At 38.5% G+C, this 18,295-nt stretch overlaps 1 long non-coding RNA gene across 8 annotated transcripts; it reads right to left on the reverse strand.

The window, feature by feature from the left end:
- Positions 1 to 473: 473 nt before the first annotated feature.
- LOC148563428 (uncharacterized) lies at positions 474 to 10,149 on the reverse strand. 8 transcript variants are annotated; one of them, XR_015883712.1, is made up of 4 exons: positions 8,950 to 9,342; positions 5,397 to 5,585; positions 2,411 to 4,707; positions 474 to 1,097 (listed from the first exon to the last, which is right to left on the reverse strand). It is a non-coding gene; the product is annotated as an uncharacterized LOC148563428 (long non-coding RNA). The 8 variants fall into 8 exon arrangements; XR_015883716.1 differs by lacking the exons at positions 5,397 to 5,585; positions 8,950 to 9,342 and adding an exon at positions 9,811 to 10,149 and having other exon boundaries at positions 2,411 to 4,685; XR_015883714.1 differs by lacking the exons at positions 5,397 to 5,585; positions 8,950 to 9,342 and adding an exon at positions 9,811 to 10,149.
- Positions 10,150 to 18,295: the final 8,146 nt, after the last annotated feature.

Genomic DNA, 18,295 nt, shown 5'->3' on the forward strand with positions numbered 1-18,295 from the left:
GCTGAATTGTTTTAATGACATTGTGCACAAGATTTAGATTTTTATGAGTTGGCATTATCTCTGCCTTTGTTCGTATTTGTGACTTGAGTATGCCTTTGTCTTTGTACCTCTAACTTTAGAGATTAGAAACACTTCAGATGAAGTTCCATTCAGATCACTATGGTAGTTCTATTTATTCAAAGAGCCTAATTGATCCTGGCTTGACTACTTATTTGATGATATGACACACACGTGTATTTGTTCAATCTTTTGTTGTTCTTTTGTTGTATTTACTAGAACGTGTTAATCTTATTTGTTATTATGTAAAAGTTTAAAATTAAATTGACATTATACATTTTTTTTTGTTTATCTATATAAATAATGGATTTTTTATTTACTATTCTATCTTTCTTTTTAAATATTATAATCATCTACGAACAATATAACTTAGCTGTGATGGTCTTAATATATTAAAACTGTTCAGTTAGCCACGGTTGAACGAAGGCTACAATTCATTTAAGTATGTTGATAATGAACTAAATCAAGAAAGTACTATATTCACTTATTAAGAAACATAGACACAGTTTTTCTCTTGCCCCAAGCTGTGTATGCTTAAACTTTAACTTTTTACAGATGAAAAGCAAAGGGAAGAACATTCAAATTTGAGTTGCTGATAATTTGAAATTATTGGATCATTTATGTCCTTGAGGCTTTAGTTGACAAACGGTTAAACTGAGAGGCTTCAACTTGTAGTGGCACTCTGCTTTGCTTGGATTCTTATGCCCTTTTGAACTCTTAGAAGGTCGAGCAACTTTTTATATCAATGGCTCCTCCTTCCCCAAGAATTAATCAAATAGGGAGGGTGAACCAAAATGAACGGTTGAGTTAATATCAAGTAGAGTGGTTAAAAAATTAGGCCAAAACAGAATGCTCCCATGGCATCTAAGATATAATTGTAAATATGGCCCTTATGCTCTCTTCTGCTCTACATTTCAAGGGCTGCAAAAGGTTCTTCAAAGGTTCTGAACAGCTTCTTGGGCAGCTTTGACAGCTTGATTATTCATACCAATAATGCATCCTGATTTCTTCATCTACTAGACTTCTGATCTTCAACCCACCTGTATATCTCATTAGCTCGATCCTTTAAATAAAAAACCAAATGCAACATAAGAGGATTAAAATATTGGTGTCTACTCCAATGAAGATTTAATGATTGTCATCATGTGAAGATACATCATTTTGACCATTAGATTATAGATTGTAGGACTTGATTTTTATTTGAAGTAAAAGTATTACTTTTATTTAAAGTGTTGCTAAACAAGTAAGTTACACTTTTTAAACAAGGATCATCATGAAAAGATATTTTTGGCATCTTCATGGGAGTAGTTGCCTAAAATATTTATTAACTTAACACAGAGCTTGAAACCTGAGGTTCTTGACAAACAAAACATAAACAATTAAATACGACTATCATGGTAAAAATGACACATGAAATAACACACTACTCACAGAATGTGTTTTTCAACGTTAAATATGAATTATACATGCAAAGAAAGGCATAATACAGAGATTTAGTAATAATCCAGAGTTCAGAAAAGCATAATCATCCAAGAAACCAGGTGTTTTAGATGGAGAATTTCTCAAACTATGGTTCAGCCTTTGGGTTTCAGCATTGTGAAGTTGCTTCCTAATAAATAATGCTGCTTTTTCAGAGCAAGAATGTTTTTTGGTATGTTTCTAATTGCTTACACAAACTACATTAGCCAATTCTACTTTTACTTCTATATCCATCATCTATAAAAAAACCCGATTATGAAACCTCTAAATTTACACATTACTTAAAAATCCATTGGATGATTAAAATTACCAGCAGAATGCACAGATGATATTTATATGTTGTTGTTATCTGAGAAGCAGATGAATAAGAATCTTTATCCGTAACTCCCAAACAAGCCCCAGCTGAAAGATCTCTAGAAATAACACACCAAGACCATCAAACCTTAAAGCAGAAATTGATAAATTAAAACCAAGTTATGTAGAGGAAATGCAACATACCAAGAGGAATTGTAGTCAAGGTTCAATCACTAACAAATTCAAGGTTCAATCACTAACAAATTCAACTCAGTGATGATTTTCAACAAAAAAAAAAAAAGATTTAGCTAATTATTTGAGTAAGACAGCAACAAAATCAAAGTTCAGTAACGATAATTAGGAACCAATTCATCTCAGTGATGATTCTCAGCAACAAAAAATCTAGCTCAATGATATTTTCAACAACAAATTATGGATGGTTCAGTGATAATCAGTAACAAATTCATGTCGGTGATTATTTTCAGCAACAAAAAGAGTAGTTCAGTGATATTTTCAGCAGCAAAATCAAACACAGCAACAAACAGAAAAAGAAAGAACAGGGGAATTTGTTGGGACTCACCAAATCGGGACCAGCTTCTGGTTGCGCGAAGGAAGCTGACAGCGAGAGTTGCTGACAGCGAGGAGGAAGCCCTGGGACCTGCTGCTTCTGCTGCCGGCAACAAGCGCAACGAAGGTGCGGGACTGACTGCAAGAGGGTGACGAGACAGGGAGAGACGATGACGACCAGTCCCAGGATCTGCTGCTTCTGCTGTCGGCGACGACGACGGCAGGGAAGGCGAGCGAGCGAGACTGAGTGGGAGACCAGAGACTGTGAGAGAGACCGGAGCCGAGAGAGCGACGACGAGCTTGAGTGCCAGTCCGGAGACAGTGAGGGAGACCGGAGACGAGAGAAGGAGAGAGCTTGCGTGCGAGGGCAATGAGCCACAGCGAGAGAGATGAGAGAGCTCGAGAGCTTCAGTGAAGAGTGACGTTAAGGGAGGAGAAGGTAGAGTTTAGGATTGCTGAACGACGTCGTATCAGCAATTAAAAAAAATGAACCGGTTCGGTTTATGTGAACCAAACAGGGTCAAACTGAGTTTTTAAACCGAGTTTACAGAATAATTTATTAACCGATTTTTTAAATACAACCAATTAAAATGTAACATGTCAACAACTTTAAAAAAGATGTTTGTAACATGTTTATGGGAGTATCCCCAAAAATTTATTGACCAAAACAAGTATAAAAAGATGTAAAACACCAAAATGGCTACCTACTCTATATTGTCATTTAGAACATCATATGTTGATGCACTTATGGCTTCAGCCTGTTTTCGGGGCAGTTTAACCTAAAAAAACAAGCATCTCACTAAAATTGTCGGAACGATACGAAAATAAAAAAATAAGATAGGAAAATGGTAAGGGACATATACGATGGCCAAAGTATCTTCCAAGACCAAGCGTGACTTCTCCAAACGAGATAATGATCTGAAACTAGAGGACAGAAATTTCACCAATCGTGCAACTATTTCTTCAACCATAGAAACTTTGTTCTTCCGGAGTGAAAATGCTAAATTCTATTTATTTATATTTGAAAAGACAGCATTCTTTAAAATCAAAGGAAAAGAAAAAGAACAAATACAATGTCTAAATTTTCAATTGAACATTCGGCGGTAAACAAATCTAAAGAAATCAATAAAAATAATAAGACAATAGATAAGGAAAACTAACTAACAACAACCATACCACGTAAATAATTTACAGATTACAATTGTTGATGCATTGAAGGTTTTTTTTTATCATTCAAAATTTTGAACAAATATTATGCTTATGCTAATAGCATTAGAAACACTCAAAAATTAAAATTATTTGTGGTGATTTAGCTACTTATTATTATTATTATTATTAAAAGTATGAACTAAGGATCTTTATCCCTTCTAATGGAAGAATTACAATGAAAAGTTTTCTTCTAAGAAGTGCAAGCAAGCTAAACAAAACAATGAGACAAATCAATACGCTCTATAAATGACAATCACCATCAGTTTTTCCATAAATTAAAATGAAAATCATTTTAAAAAGAAATCAGAACCAACGAATTTTACGCTGAAAACTGGATAAAATCTAACGTGATGACAACCTATATTGTTGAGTGATAGAAACAATTAATATCTAATGCACAAAACCAATGTTCTGAAAACCAGTTCGAACCGAAAACCGTTAGCAAAAACGATCAAGGTTCTGAAACCGAACTGATTATTAAACCGTTCTAGCTACTAGTTTACAGATTCAACCGTGGTTGAACCGAAAAACCGTTTATAATAAAATAATAAATAAAAAATAAATAAACACACCAAAACTATATGATCTTATCAATTTACAAACTCAAAAGTCTTTTTAAAACACTCTTAAAATATATGTTTCCAATCACTTTTGTCATCATCATCTTCAGCTTTATACTCATCACTCAATTAAAAAATCCACAACCCTAATCCTCTATGATTTCTTTTGGAAAAATAAAATCTCATTCAATAAAGAAACCATAGCTGTAAGTAATTCAGAATATTTGTGAGACTCAGCACCAAGACATGCAATAAATATACATATAAAGCAGTACCAAACAATCCAATTCTCAATTCCATGAATCATAAACAAAAAGGTGTCTAAATTTCCATAGAATCAATCAAATTCAGCATTAAAAAGCATCGAAAACCAAATTTTGCAGTTAAAGAATGAAGTAAAGAACATTAGAAAAGAGAGTGGCTTGGACCACCGTCTTCTGCATCAGAGAAATACAATACCATCATCATCATCACTCCCAAGACCTCCAACAACAGCATCATCTTCATGATTTCCTTGCTCTAAATCAATAACATGGGACATCTGCTGTTTGTTAATTTTTTGAAAGCATCAATTTGATTTAAAATTAAAATACAGCAACAAATAATCACCCTAAAAGCTTAAACTCTGAAATCAATAAATCTATCAACAAAAATTCAAAAACAGCATACTCATAGATTAAAAAAACAACAGCAGCTGAGTAACAAATCCATTTTTAGCAATAATTTCGACAACACAAAATCAATTTCTTTGATTGATTTCACATTCAAAAAATCACTAATCAAATTCAGAACAGACTTAGCAGAATAATAACAATACAATCCAATTACAATATCACAGCAACCCACTACCCAATATCTTAACAAACAACATCCAAACAATTAATCATGCTTCAAGCAAACAGTTTTTCAACAATTAATCATGCTTCAGCCTTCAAGCAATAGCTTCAACAATTAATTATGCTTAAAGCCAAGGTTGTCAAACTCGCGAGTCTAGGTAAACTCGTAGAGCTGACCTAGACTCGACTCGTAGACTCGTATGAGTTTACCTGTTATAATTTTTTGTAAAAAATATATATATCGTGTATAAGATATATGTTTACTCAAATATAGGCATTAAAACTCAACAATTTCAACATAAAAAAAACATAATAAATAACATAATACTACAATTATAACAAGTATTCTAGAACACACATTCAAATCCTTCCGTAACTATCTTTTTAAACATACCTGAATCTGAATGGCTGAATGGAGTAGGCTCAGTTGAGAAACCAGCCATTGCTGTGCTATGCAAGCAGACAAGAACGAATGACAACAGAGTACACGACTAACCGGCAGAGGACATGAACGCAACGACCGAAAGAGGATGTGATGAATGACGGTAGCGTGGCGACGGCAGAGGCTCCACGAGTTCACGAGCTTTCATGCATAATAGAGTCAATAGAGAGCAGAATGAGAGAGTGAGAATGAGGAAATAGTGGAGAGAGAGACAATGACGAGCTATTTGGGGAACGACAAATGGCGAACGGCGGCGAGGGACAGATGAAACGCGAAGAGGGCTTGGAGAAGAGAGTGACTGAGTAAGTGTGGCGAGAAAAGTGAGGGATTTAGCTGTTTAAAGTTACGTTCATACGTTGCTCCTTTTTTCCTCTTTTTTTGGGCCCAAAACGGCTCCGTTTTTGCGAAAAAGGCCAAACAAAGCAAACTCGCTGACTCACCCGTAAACTCGCGAGTTTGACCGAGTTTATGCGAGTCTACCCAAAAACGAGTTTCTGTCCGAGTTAACTCGATTCCACTACCTACGAGTTTACGAGTTAACTTGAGAGTTTGACAACAATGCTTAAAGCAATCAGCTTCAACAATTAATCATTTAATAATGCTTCAAATGGGTGTTGACCCGGTCTGTATGCGAATGGTGTTGCTGAATAAAATGATGAATGTAGAACCAACAATTAATCATACTTCAAGTAATAACAGCAATGTTTATAAGTTAGAACCAGCAATTAATCATACTTCAACAAATTAGATTTATACCTAGGGTTAGTGGAAGAATGCAGATCTGATGGCGACAGGGACAGCGGCTGGGGTGGAAGGGTCGAATAGAGCTGGCGCCGGTGGGAAGACACTCGCGACGACAACTGGCACTGGCAGTGGCTGCGATTTTGACGGCTGAAAAGAAAGGTAGCTAAGCGAACGGAAAGCTGGCTGAAAGGAACTTGCGACGGCGGCGGTGGCTGGGCGGAGGTTGCGTCGGAAGCTCGAGGTGGAGAGTGGAGACGCGGGAACTGAGAGCGAGAGGTGACTGGTGAGCGTGGAGGGCTGAGGCTCGAGAGTGTGCTGTGGGTGTCTGGGTGAAAGCACTAGGGTTCCCTTTCAGCTGCCAAGTCAAAACGCAGCGTTTTTCACAGTTTTGGTAAAATTTCAAAAACCGGCCAGGTCACGGTTCGGTTCGACCGACCAGTTCAGCGGTCCAAAATGAAAAACCATCAAATTCAAAAATCGAATTTGGACGGCCGAACCGACCGGAAACCGGTCGGTCGAACCGAACCGTGACCCGGCCGGTTTTTGAAATTTTGCCAAAACTGTGAAAAACACTGCGTTTTGACTTGGCAGCTAAAAGGGAACCCTAGTTTTTGGCCTTCACCTAGACACCCACAGCACACTCTCGAGCCTCAGCCCTCCACGCTCACCAGTCACCTCTCGCTCTCAGTTCCCGCGTCTCCGGCCAGTCTCCACTCTCCACCTCGAGCTTCCGGCACAACCTCCGCCCAACCACCGCCGCCGTCGCAAGGTCCGTGGAAGTCACTCACCATCGCAAGTTCCTTTCAGCCAGCTTTCCGTTCGCTCAGCTACCTTTCCTTTCAGCCGTCAAAATCGCAGCCACCGCCAGTTGCCGTCGCGAGTGTCTTCCCACCGGCGCCAGCTCTATTCGACCCTTCCACCCCAGTCACTGTCCCTGTCGCCGTCAAATCTGCATTCTTCCCTATCTTCCACTAGCAATGGTTCAGCAAAGAGCACAACAAAGTGTATCTGGTTCTAGTGGAGGCTCTCTTGGTGGGTTGGCCGATGGTAGCACAAGAGTACAAGGTCCGGGTGGTACCGCCTTGTCATCTGATGTTCAAGTTCACCAAAGCTCTCAATCTGCGGGTGGAAGTGGAATTGGATCCCATGATGGTGGAAACTCACATGGGCAAGAAGCTGAAAGGTCTACAAGTGCAGAAAGCAGCATGCATAATGGTAATGATCAACCTCTGCAGCAAGGTACCGCAAAGTCGCAAACCTCAATGAAGCTGGGCAGAATACGTTAAGGCGTGCTGGTGCTTTAGGTTTTGTGGCATCTGCTGCCAGTGCTTTTGATGCTGCAAAAGACATAATGGAGGCTCTTAGGAGCAAGCATGCTAATTTGGCTAGTGAACTTGAGGTGATTTTTATTCCGTGTTTTTAAGTTGCTTCACAGTAAATGCATACACCCTCACCTTCGCTAATCCCTATAATTATGAGTCTGCATGCATAAGGCTGCTCTTGTCCCTCAGAAACAAATCATGCTTGCAATAATAGTATTTCAATAGTTGTACATTTTACTTGTTAAATGGACCGTTGAGTCAGTGGTGAGTGGAAATGAAAGACATATTGTTCTAGGAAAAAAGAGTTAGATATATAATAAACTTATATATTAAGTTTTTGGCGGTGTTACAAGTCTCTTATCTTTTAATATATAATTTTAAATATTTAAATTTAATGATTTTTAAGTCGATAAAATTTTACAATTTTACCTAATAAATTATCCATAATTTATCATTAAAAATTCACAAACATATTCAAACATAAAAATTTATAACTAATAAAAATCAAAATGCACATAAATGACAAATCGGAATAAGAAACAACTCAATCAGAAAAATCAGCATAAACAAAGAAAAATTCCAACATAAACAATGGAGTGAAACTCTGCACCACAGCACCATCAACAACTCAAATCAGAAAAATCACTATAAACAATGCAAAATCAGAATCATAGCATAAATAACTCACAATTGATTCCAGCATAAACAATTTGGCGCATTGAGTTGAATTGAATCAAGTCAGTCCATGTTTATTGCTTAATAACTTTCTGTTACGGTAAGTGTTACTCTCATTGATCAATGCAGTTTATTTTATTCGTTTACCTCAACTTGGTGAGTCTACTTTTTGTCCATATGATTATCCCCAATGGTTATTTCTATCAGTACTGCATAATCTAATGCATAAGGTGCAGCAGGCACCATCAATTCATGTTGGAAAACACTAAGCAATGCATGAAAGATGTATAATATAGGATTCCTAAATCATGGAGTCATGACAATTAATCAAATCTTTTACTTTTGAACAAAAGCAAAGGTCCTAGGTATGCAGGCACTTACTTTTTTTGCCACCACTAGCATAAAATTTCCAGCCATAAAGTACAAATTAAATATAGGATGTAGCTTCAACATGAAAACTCTGTTTTGTGTTTCAAAAAGTGGTGGGCACAAGGAAAACTTTCAAGTAAATATATTCAGCAAGAGAAGCTCTGATTAACATTTAAAATAATGGTATGACTTGAATATATTTGTAGTTATATATACAACATAGGTGACAATCTACTAGAACATCAAAGATAATGCTACCATTTTATGTTATCAACCACTGACTAAGGTCTTAAACATTCTTCAACAGATGCACTTATTAGATTTTAAACCTTTCCTCACTTTGATCCACTCTTCAATTCTGTTTTCTATTTTGCTATTGCTGTTAAATTTCTTACCTCAGGTACCAGTTGATACAGTGAATCTCAACATGCTTCCTATTCTTGAAAATCCAAACACAAGCAAGGTTGCGAACAGAGAGAGAGAAGAGCTCGAACAGAGGAGACGACGACGGTCACAGAGCATCCACACGACGGCGAGGGAGCTTTCTACGAGCGACGGAGCTTCCTACGACGGAGCTTCCCAGCGGAGAAGAGTTCGGCGATGACAACGACGCGGGGCTGCGGGGGCTGCGGGCTGCGCGATTGGGTGACTAGGGTTCTTCTTTCAATTTCAAATTTTCACTTTAGTTTTAGAGGAGAGAGGAGAGAGGAGAGGAGTGTGGGAGTGAGATTGGGTTACCGGCTTACAGCCGTTGGGGATTTAGAGAATTAGAGTTTCCATATTTTTTTTTAAAGTCAAAATGACATTGTTTGGAGAGATTTTTATCGAACCGAAAATATTTTAAAAAATTGGCCGATTTTAACGGTTTATCGATTAACTATTGATTCGATTGATTTTTTATCAGGCGATTTATAAAACTACTCGAATTAATTTAGTGATTGGTCTTGTTAATTCAATTAAACCAACCAATTTGGTTCGATTTTTAGAACTATGGCTAATAACACTGAAATTTCAATAAGGAAGCAAGAACTAGAAGACACATTGAAAAATGATAACAAGATATTGCTAAGTTGATGAAAGATTTGGAAAATAAAAGAGCAAAAATTTCAGCATCGAAGCAAGAAATAGGATTATTGAAAAAAGATAATCAAGATGTTACTAAACTTGGGAAGGATCTAAAAAATAAAAATACAGAATTTTCAATAAAGAAGTAAAAATTAGAAGAAACATTGAAAAATTGAACAAACGGAGTTTACCAACAGTGACGGAGGAATGAAACTCGACTGCCGAGGAGGGAGGAACCAAGCTGACGGCGAGACGAGACGAGACGTAGAAGCAAACTGACCAACAAGGGAAGAATCAAACTGACCGCGCTTGAAGAGGAGATGATGATGACGCAGAGAAGATGGCCACGAGCTTCGATCAGCAAATCCAGAGGCGATGACGTAGAGGAGAAGATGATTGACCGGCAAAAGCTTGAGCTGACCCTCTATCTGTCACTGTTGGCGACGACGGGGCGCAAGGTTGGGCGCTGGCCGTAGAGAGAGACGGCGGCAAAGAGAAGGGGGTTTTGGGTCTGTGAATCCCAGGATTGTGTGATAGAGAGAAGGGGTTTTGTTTTTATTTTTTTAATTTTTTTAGTAATTTAAAAATAAAAAATCTTTTTAAAAATTTGACTGGTTAAATGATTCACTGATTAACCGCTAATTCTATCAATTTTCGAACCAGTTTTTTGCGGAACGGGTTCTGTGCATTACTTGTGAAACATAAAAAGAACAAACACAGAAACACAGAGCACAAACATACATACAAAAAGTAAATAGTATAACAAATAGAAAATGACAATAAATAATTCACAAGAAGTTCATATGCGCAAACAAGATGATGCATGCCTGTTCCTAGCGCAGGCCATGAGCTCATGCGTCGGTTGTCTACTCGCAATCCGACGTTACTCGGAGTGAACCCCGAATATGGTCCCTTTACTGTGTCAGTTAGACACCTTGGCATCACGGTTACCCGTGTCAGTTATTTCTCATCACTATAACATTTTAATGTGCATCACAGTAAGGAACAGTGCTATCAATTAGGCGAACATTCCTGTATTAGTAATCTCAGGCTATCCGTTAAGCGGGCATTTTCACATTAGCAGTTTGGCACAAGGACCATTCAACATACATTTTTCATAATTTACTATTTGTTTTTATTATCTCTTTCATACATGTTTTCTCATTTCATTTCTCTCTATTATGCCTCCACATCACCAACATTATATAACATACCTCCGCATCACTGCCTAGCTATACATACCTCCACATCACCGCCTAATTATACATACCTCCGCATCACCCATTGACCTTAAACCTTCCTTGGTTATCCTAATACAACTATTTTAGAACCTAAAGCTTGGTATTGAGGTAATTTGGTCATAGTTTAAACTGGTGCTATTGCTTAAAAAGGATGCTGTTATTGTGTTTTGAGAAAATGCAGCAAGGAATGGCAGGGACAGTAGATTTGTTAAATTCACTAAAAATTCAATTCTTACCCATTACTTTTCAAAATTCATGTCCTTAAACAAGACTCTTCCAGCTTTCCAGAAAATTAAATTTTAGATTAATACCATGTCACATAAAAAAGTTATGAGTTTAGAAACACAGCCCTACTTTTCAGAATTATGTTTTTAAAATCCAGCGAGCTACCCTCACTCTTTGCAACATGACTAATTGGTTAAAAAGAGTTTTGATACGAAATATAAACTGTAAATTGTGGGCTCATGAAGTTTAAAAATGTCGTTAGTTTCAGCTCAAAAACTCTTCAGAATTGCAAATTAGGTGGGTTGGAAGTTGGTGCTTCAGCAGTAGAGAAACATGATTTTTTGCAGAAACCATCAATCTTGAAAAATTCATTTCTCCCAAACCACTCATCAATAAAATCTAAATTTTTTATGAGACACTCAAAACATGTTAAAGTTTCATGAAAAAATAGTTTCATTAAAAAATAAGACCTAGTCTGCTCCCAGAAATGGTTCTATTATACTGCCAATTATGCAAAAATCCTATCTAGACCTTTTCAGCAACCTTACATACCATATTCCATACTTAAACCTATAACCCTTCCAAAAATCACACTTCTAACCTTTCTTCAGTTGTTCAGAGATGCTTTCACAGCCAACATAGTCCAAGAAAACAAATTCAATAAATTTTACAATTTCAAGTACCTAAACAAAGTCAAGCTTTCACCTTTCAGCATTATACCAAACATAACAATTCATATACCCTATCCATCATTCAAACACATACTAGAACCATGTTTATCATCAGTCAAGCATATAATACTACATCAATTCTCATCACAGGTACGACCACAAAAGTAACAATCTAATAATCCTAACTCTTACTTGGTGATGTCGAAAATTGATATGCTTTGCTCTTAAGCTCACTTTCTCAGCTACAACACCTAATGTATCATAATTTAATTTCATTCATCATTATCATTAGGGCCTTGAGGCCGAACCCTGACAACCAGAAAAGAGGAGATTCAACTCTCACATTCTCTGACCGAATGGCTCAGTGGAATAGAGAGACTAGAGGAATTTCCCTTGAGCTTCACGAACTAGAAGAAAGAGCAAGGCTGAATTGTTCAATAATGGTGAAACCGAATTGGATAGAAGAAAGGGGGAGCTGAGGCTAGCTTACCCAGTAAAGAATTTCAATGCTACAAAGGTTGATGGAGGAAGAGGAGGGCTACATTCTTCAAGCTCCTACCGAAATTGAAGGGAAGAGAAAGATGGTAAGCCAACCGTGTTTGCTGGGTCACTTCGGTCTTCACTCTTTCTCTCTTCCTTTTTGCAGATTGTGTGTGAACAAATGAATAAGTGGAGTGAGGATAATGAAGTGAAGAACGGGTGTAAGCTTGCATGTGTGTTTCGTGGCTGATGTTGGTGAATAAGGCAACACATGTACTTGAGTTTAATGACTAAGCATCCACTAGGTTAGTTAACCATGAGATGAAATCATGGTTTGAGAAGGGGGGAAGAGGTGATGTCCGTGGCAATAATGGAAAAGAAAGGAGTGACATTATTGCTTCTAATCATGGTTAAATTATAATTGGCTTAGGTGAACTAATGGTTTAGTTGATCTTAGGGTTTTTCATAAGAATGAATAAAGCATTAGTTTGATTTATCCTATGATAAGAGTATTTTGAGTTAAGAATAGAAATTGTGATCATGTATCAATTATTGATTGATAATGCATCTAGGATTGTTCCTCTACTAATTTATTATTCAGTGAACTTAATAAATTAATAAAATAAAGGAAATTTGATTATAGCGGTAATTAATTAATTACCCAAAACTTATCGTTTGGGAAAAGCTAAAAAGTTTTAGCGCCATGGATTATAATTTTAACTTACTATTTATATAGCATATATACTTAAACCTATGTGTGTCAGTGAACATCATCAGGAATGAGAAATTTCAGACCTTATGAGATAGGGTGGTTACAAGTCACAACATGAACTCAAATTGTCTTTCCTTTTTTTGCACAGTTAGTTCAAGACACACGAAACTCACGCTCCGATAGTAACATTGTCCATTGAAAGGTCTCAGTTCTTCAAAGTCATCAAAGAACGGAAAATACAAAATGTTATTAACAGAACAAAGCAAGAAATTAACAGAATAAAGCATAAAAAAACTTAATCATAAAAAAAATTAGAAGAAAACAAGAAATTAACAAAACAAAGCATAGATTTTTTTTTGGACAGTATTTCGGCCGGGCAAGCCAACCCGAACCAGACAGATCCATTATCTGACCTAACCCAAACCCAACAAGGAGCTAAGGACCAAGACTCTCTTCTTCCTCCATTCAGCAGCTTCCTTCATCTTCTACTTGAAGAATTCACCACGTCGCCGCCCTGCAAGATGCTCCACGACGCCGGCAGTCCTTGCTCATTGTGCTTCTATGACGCCGTCGGTCCTTGCCCACAACTCTTCTCTGGCGTGACTATGTTGCTGCTGCTGCGTTGAGAACCCTCCGTGCAATGACGATGAGCCCTCCGTCACCGCCCTCTGTCAATGCGCCTACCATCCCTGCTCCCTCCGACTCCTCTCCGATCTCTGCCTCAGGTGCCACCGCTGGGTTTTGGAACATCGTCTCCTCCTCCGTAGCAACCTGTGCCAGATTGGTCTCTGATATGCACTACTTGTGTTAGTGCTCCTCCATGGACGCCGCCAAGATGGAGTGAAGACGACACATCTTTCCTTCTTCACTATATTGTTAATAGTTTGAGGCATGCAAGTGACCCAATTCTTGCCAAAGGTACCAACAGCTGCGAGCTTCGCAACTTCATGTGCCAGAGCATTCCATCCTCTAGGCACCCAGGTAAATCCGCAATTTGATATGCTACCTACAATGTCCAATATGTCTTCCAGTATAGGTTGAATTTCCACAATTGATGTCCCTGGTTTTAGTGCTTGAGTGAGAATCACTCTATCCGACTCTATGATAATATTTTCTATTTGAAAAATTTTTGCCATAATAAGTGCTTCCTTAACTGCTAAGGCTTCTGCAGCTAGAGCTGAACCAGCAACTATTTTTGAGTTCAATCCCGTGAGAAGATTACTAGAATGAGCTCTGAACACTGCTGCTGTTGCTCCTCCAGCAAGGGTTTTAATAAAATCAGCATCAACATTGCACTTAATCCACCCCGATGGTGGTGGTCTCAAAGTGCTGCTTCTAACTAGTTTTCTCATAGTTGTGGATATTCTGGCTGGTGCTTCTGTATTTTCTGTAAATTCTATTTCCATTAGTTTTGCCTTGAATATAACTGTCATTGGATTTGGTCTGGTTTTCTGATGTATTGTTTGATTTCTGGCTTTTCACATCTTCCAAACTAGAAAACCCACGTTGCTACTGCATTTCTCATAGTCCTCACCCGTGTGTATCTTCATATTCTTCAATATATCCCTCATCTATTTTCCAAATGAGGAAATAGTCTCGACAGTAGAATAGCATTGAATTTGGACTCGGAGCCACACTGCCATTGTCCAAGGGCATAGCAACAGAGCAACAAAGCATAGAGTTAATAGCATACCGTCACACCTCTCTCTCTATCTCTCTTTCCTAGCCCACTGAGGTAAGCAAGCACCTTAGCTTACATTCTTTATATATATATATATATATATATATATATATATATATATATATATATATATATATATATATATATTAAATTAATTGTTTCAAAATAATAATTAGAGTTATTTTTAAGAAATGGTTTATTTAAATCAAGTCAAACTAACCTTTTTTTCATGTTATATATAGGAAAAATTTTTAAATGGATTATGTTACACATCCAAGTATTTATTTGGGCAAATCACTATATTAAGCCAAGGAGAGAAAAATTTTACACAAATCTGCTAAACCAAAATCTGGTTCATGAATCTACCAATGCACGTTTCTATATAGTTGAACCAGGTCAATTCGAACTCAAACTACATCTAAATCAAATCAATGTCATTCGAACTATGTATACTCGCACACACCCACTAATTCAAATCAGCTGTGATTCGAATTACTCCCCAGCACGCAATCCCAAGTAATTCAAAATTGGTTAATTCGAATTACATAATGTTTAGTTCAAATTAGGCTGGTTCAAATTATATAGGGCCAGTCGTGTATAAATATGGTGTGAAGGTGAATTGATCTCATTAGAGTGAGAAAATGGCTAGTGAGGAGAGTTTTATAGCGTTGGTTCACCACAGAGGATCAATTAAGAGGAAAATACGATCAGGTGTGAAGTTCACCGATAAGGATCCTCTCAGTATTTTTATGAGGCATACAACGAGTTATGATGACCTTGTTAATGCTGTACAACAGAAACTTGGTCTGGAAGGCGTGAAACGGGTTAAGAAGTTTTTCTATCGCATTCCAATCTCGGTGCTGCAAGAAATCGTGAAGTATGATTGTTTCACGATCGGGAGTGATGAGGACTTGCAGGTCATGTTTCATTGTCGTCGGCAGTTTCTCGAAGTTAGGACACCTGAACTGTTGGCGAAGTTTGTTGATGTGGTATCCAGCTGGGGGGTTCGAACCGGAATATCCACACTGTAGGCATGGTAGCCGGTTCTAGCTCCAGACCTATTGGTGCATCTTCGTCCGTCCCTGTGTATGAACTTCTGGTCGAGCCTGTCGCCTCCCCTTCGTTCGCTGTTGATCTCAACTGTAGTGGAGGCGGCGAGGTTGGAATAGGGGATATTGTGCCGACCTCTTTACAGTGTGCTACACCGTCTGGTCTGGGGGATGCATTGTTGGGTGATGTAGATGATGATGATGTGGAGCCGGATATCATTGCTGATGACAGTAGCGATGATATTGGAGCGAGTGATCCAGCTGGAGCGGGAGATGGTTCTAGCTCTGGCACACAGTAGTACCATCCGCACTTTTCATCTTTGGACTTGGATGCCATGAGACAGGAGGGCGCTGCTGGGGAACCTACTGGATTTGGTGCTAGAGATGCCGAAGGGTCTGCAAGTCTAACAAAGTTTCAGGTTGGTCAGCAGTTTCAAGATAAAGATGAGGCTGTGTTAAGTGTGAAGACGTACAACATCCGACGCGGGGTACAGTACAAGGTGGTGGAGTCTGACTATCGCCGGTATGTTGGGAAGTGTTCTGAGTTTAGGAATGGATGCACGTGGTTGATTAGGCTTAGTCTCTGGCAGCGCAAGGGCATTTGGGAGGTCAAACGGTACAACGGACCATATACGTGTCTCGCGTCGTCCATCTCCAGCGACCACAGGAGTCTGCTGACCCCCAGCTATAGCCACCCATCTCCTCAAGCCTAGCCACGTAAGGTAGCCACCTAATGTGAACACGGTTGCCAGACTTGTCGGTAAACAGCTGAGTGCCCAACAACATCATGATATAGGCACGAGCATAGTGCCTGACTGTCTCCTCGTCGGCTCCCTCGGAGCACTCTCCAAACGTCTTCTGGAACCAGGTGCAGTTCACTGCAAACTTCTGAATTTGGTTCGCAGGAGGTAACACACCAAGCAACTCCTGGAACCACACCCAAGCTGGACGGCCACCCTGGATGTATGTCTGGAAATCCATCAAGCAACCACTAACATAATGTCTGTCGACCGCCAATCCCAACTGGTACGCCACGTCCTGTAGTGTGATCGTGCACTCCCCAAACGACATGTAAAATGTGTGCATCTCCGGACGCCACCGCTCAACGAAAGCACTGACAAGGGGCTCATCCAATCTGAACCATCTATCGTTCAGTCTCGCAAGATGGTATAATCCCACCATCTGCAAGTACGGAACGTACCTCTTGTCGAGTTGCATGCCCTGCTGCCGCCGCATGCTAGAGATGCATCGCTGGGGCTACGCGTATGAAGGACCGCATAATTAAAACCACTTACAAAACCACTAACATAAACCACTAACAACATACCACTAACAGAAACCACTAACATAAAAACCTAACATAAACCACTAACAAAAACCATATGCAAAACCACTAACAAAACCACTGACATAAACCACTAGCAAAACCACTAGCATAAACCACTTGCAAAACCCCTGGCATAAACCACTAACATAAACCACTTCCGAAACCACTAAAAAAACCACTAACATAAACCACCAAGAAAACCACAAACAAAACCACTAAAATAAACCACATGTAAAACCACTAACATAAACCACATGCAAAACCACTAACAAAACCACTTGCAAAATCATTAACATAAAACAATACAATAAACCACATGCAAAACCACTTACAAAACCACTTGCAAAACCACTAACACAAACCACTAGAAAAAACTTTAACTACTAACCTCGTCGTTGATGACCCCGGCTATATGAACAACTCCATCCAAACGATATAGTTTTTCCAGATCGTCCCCCAAAGGCTGAGTATCCTGCTCGAGCCTTTGTCGGAGCGAATTTGGGTCGTTTTTTCTGGGATTTGGTGAGGTATGAGAATGAAAAAGTGATTCAAATGAGGTTGGTTCGAACTTCTTTTATAGCCGAATCCAGTGTAATTCGAAACACCCCAATTCGAATTACTACTAGAGCCAGAATGTGAGTAATTCGAATAAGCCAGATTCGAATTACTTAGGTTTCGTGCAAAAGTGTAATTCGAATTAGGCTGATTCGAATTAGTGGGTGTGTACGTGTGTGTAATTCGAATCAATGTGATTCGAATTACATGCAAATCAAGTTCGAAACATGCTAACTCGAACTATATAGAAATGTGCATTGGTGGATTCATGAACCAGTTTTTGGTTTGGCTGTTTTGTGTAATTTTCTGCTCCCTTTGGCTTAGTTATGTGATTTGCCCTATTTTTTTCATCCAAGTTTTATCCAAGTAGGTCCAACACGAACAAAAACCACTCTCATTAAAAGAGCATCATTACACGCGCTAGATCTTCTTCTCCTCCCTCGCGCTTCTTTTTCTTCTTCTTCTCCCCTATGCTGCTTCTTCTTCTTCTTTCAAATACACGCATACGTCATCTTCTTTTTTTTTTCAAATTCACGTATACCTTCTCCTCCTCCTCCTCCTTCTTCTTGCACGCAGATTCTTCTTTTACTTCTCTTCCTCCTCCTTCTCTTCTTCTTCTTCTCCTCTTTCGTTATCGTCATCACCAACAATACCAATATTTTGCTAATGGATTATTTTTTCAATCAAATTGAATGAAATACAATTACTAAATTGAATTAAATTGAATTGAATGGA

This window comes from Arachis ipaensis, chromosome B5 (assembly GCF_059453495.1).
Source record: "Arachis ipaensis isolate K30076 ecotype BB chromosome B5, ASM5945349v1, whole genome shotgun sequence".
Taxonomy (NCBI): Eukaryota; Viridiplantae; Streptophyta; class Magnoliopsida; order Fabales; family Fabaceae; genus Arachis; species Arachis ipaensis.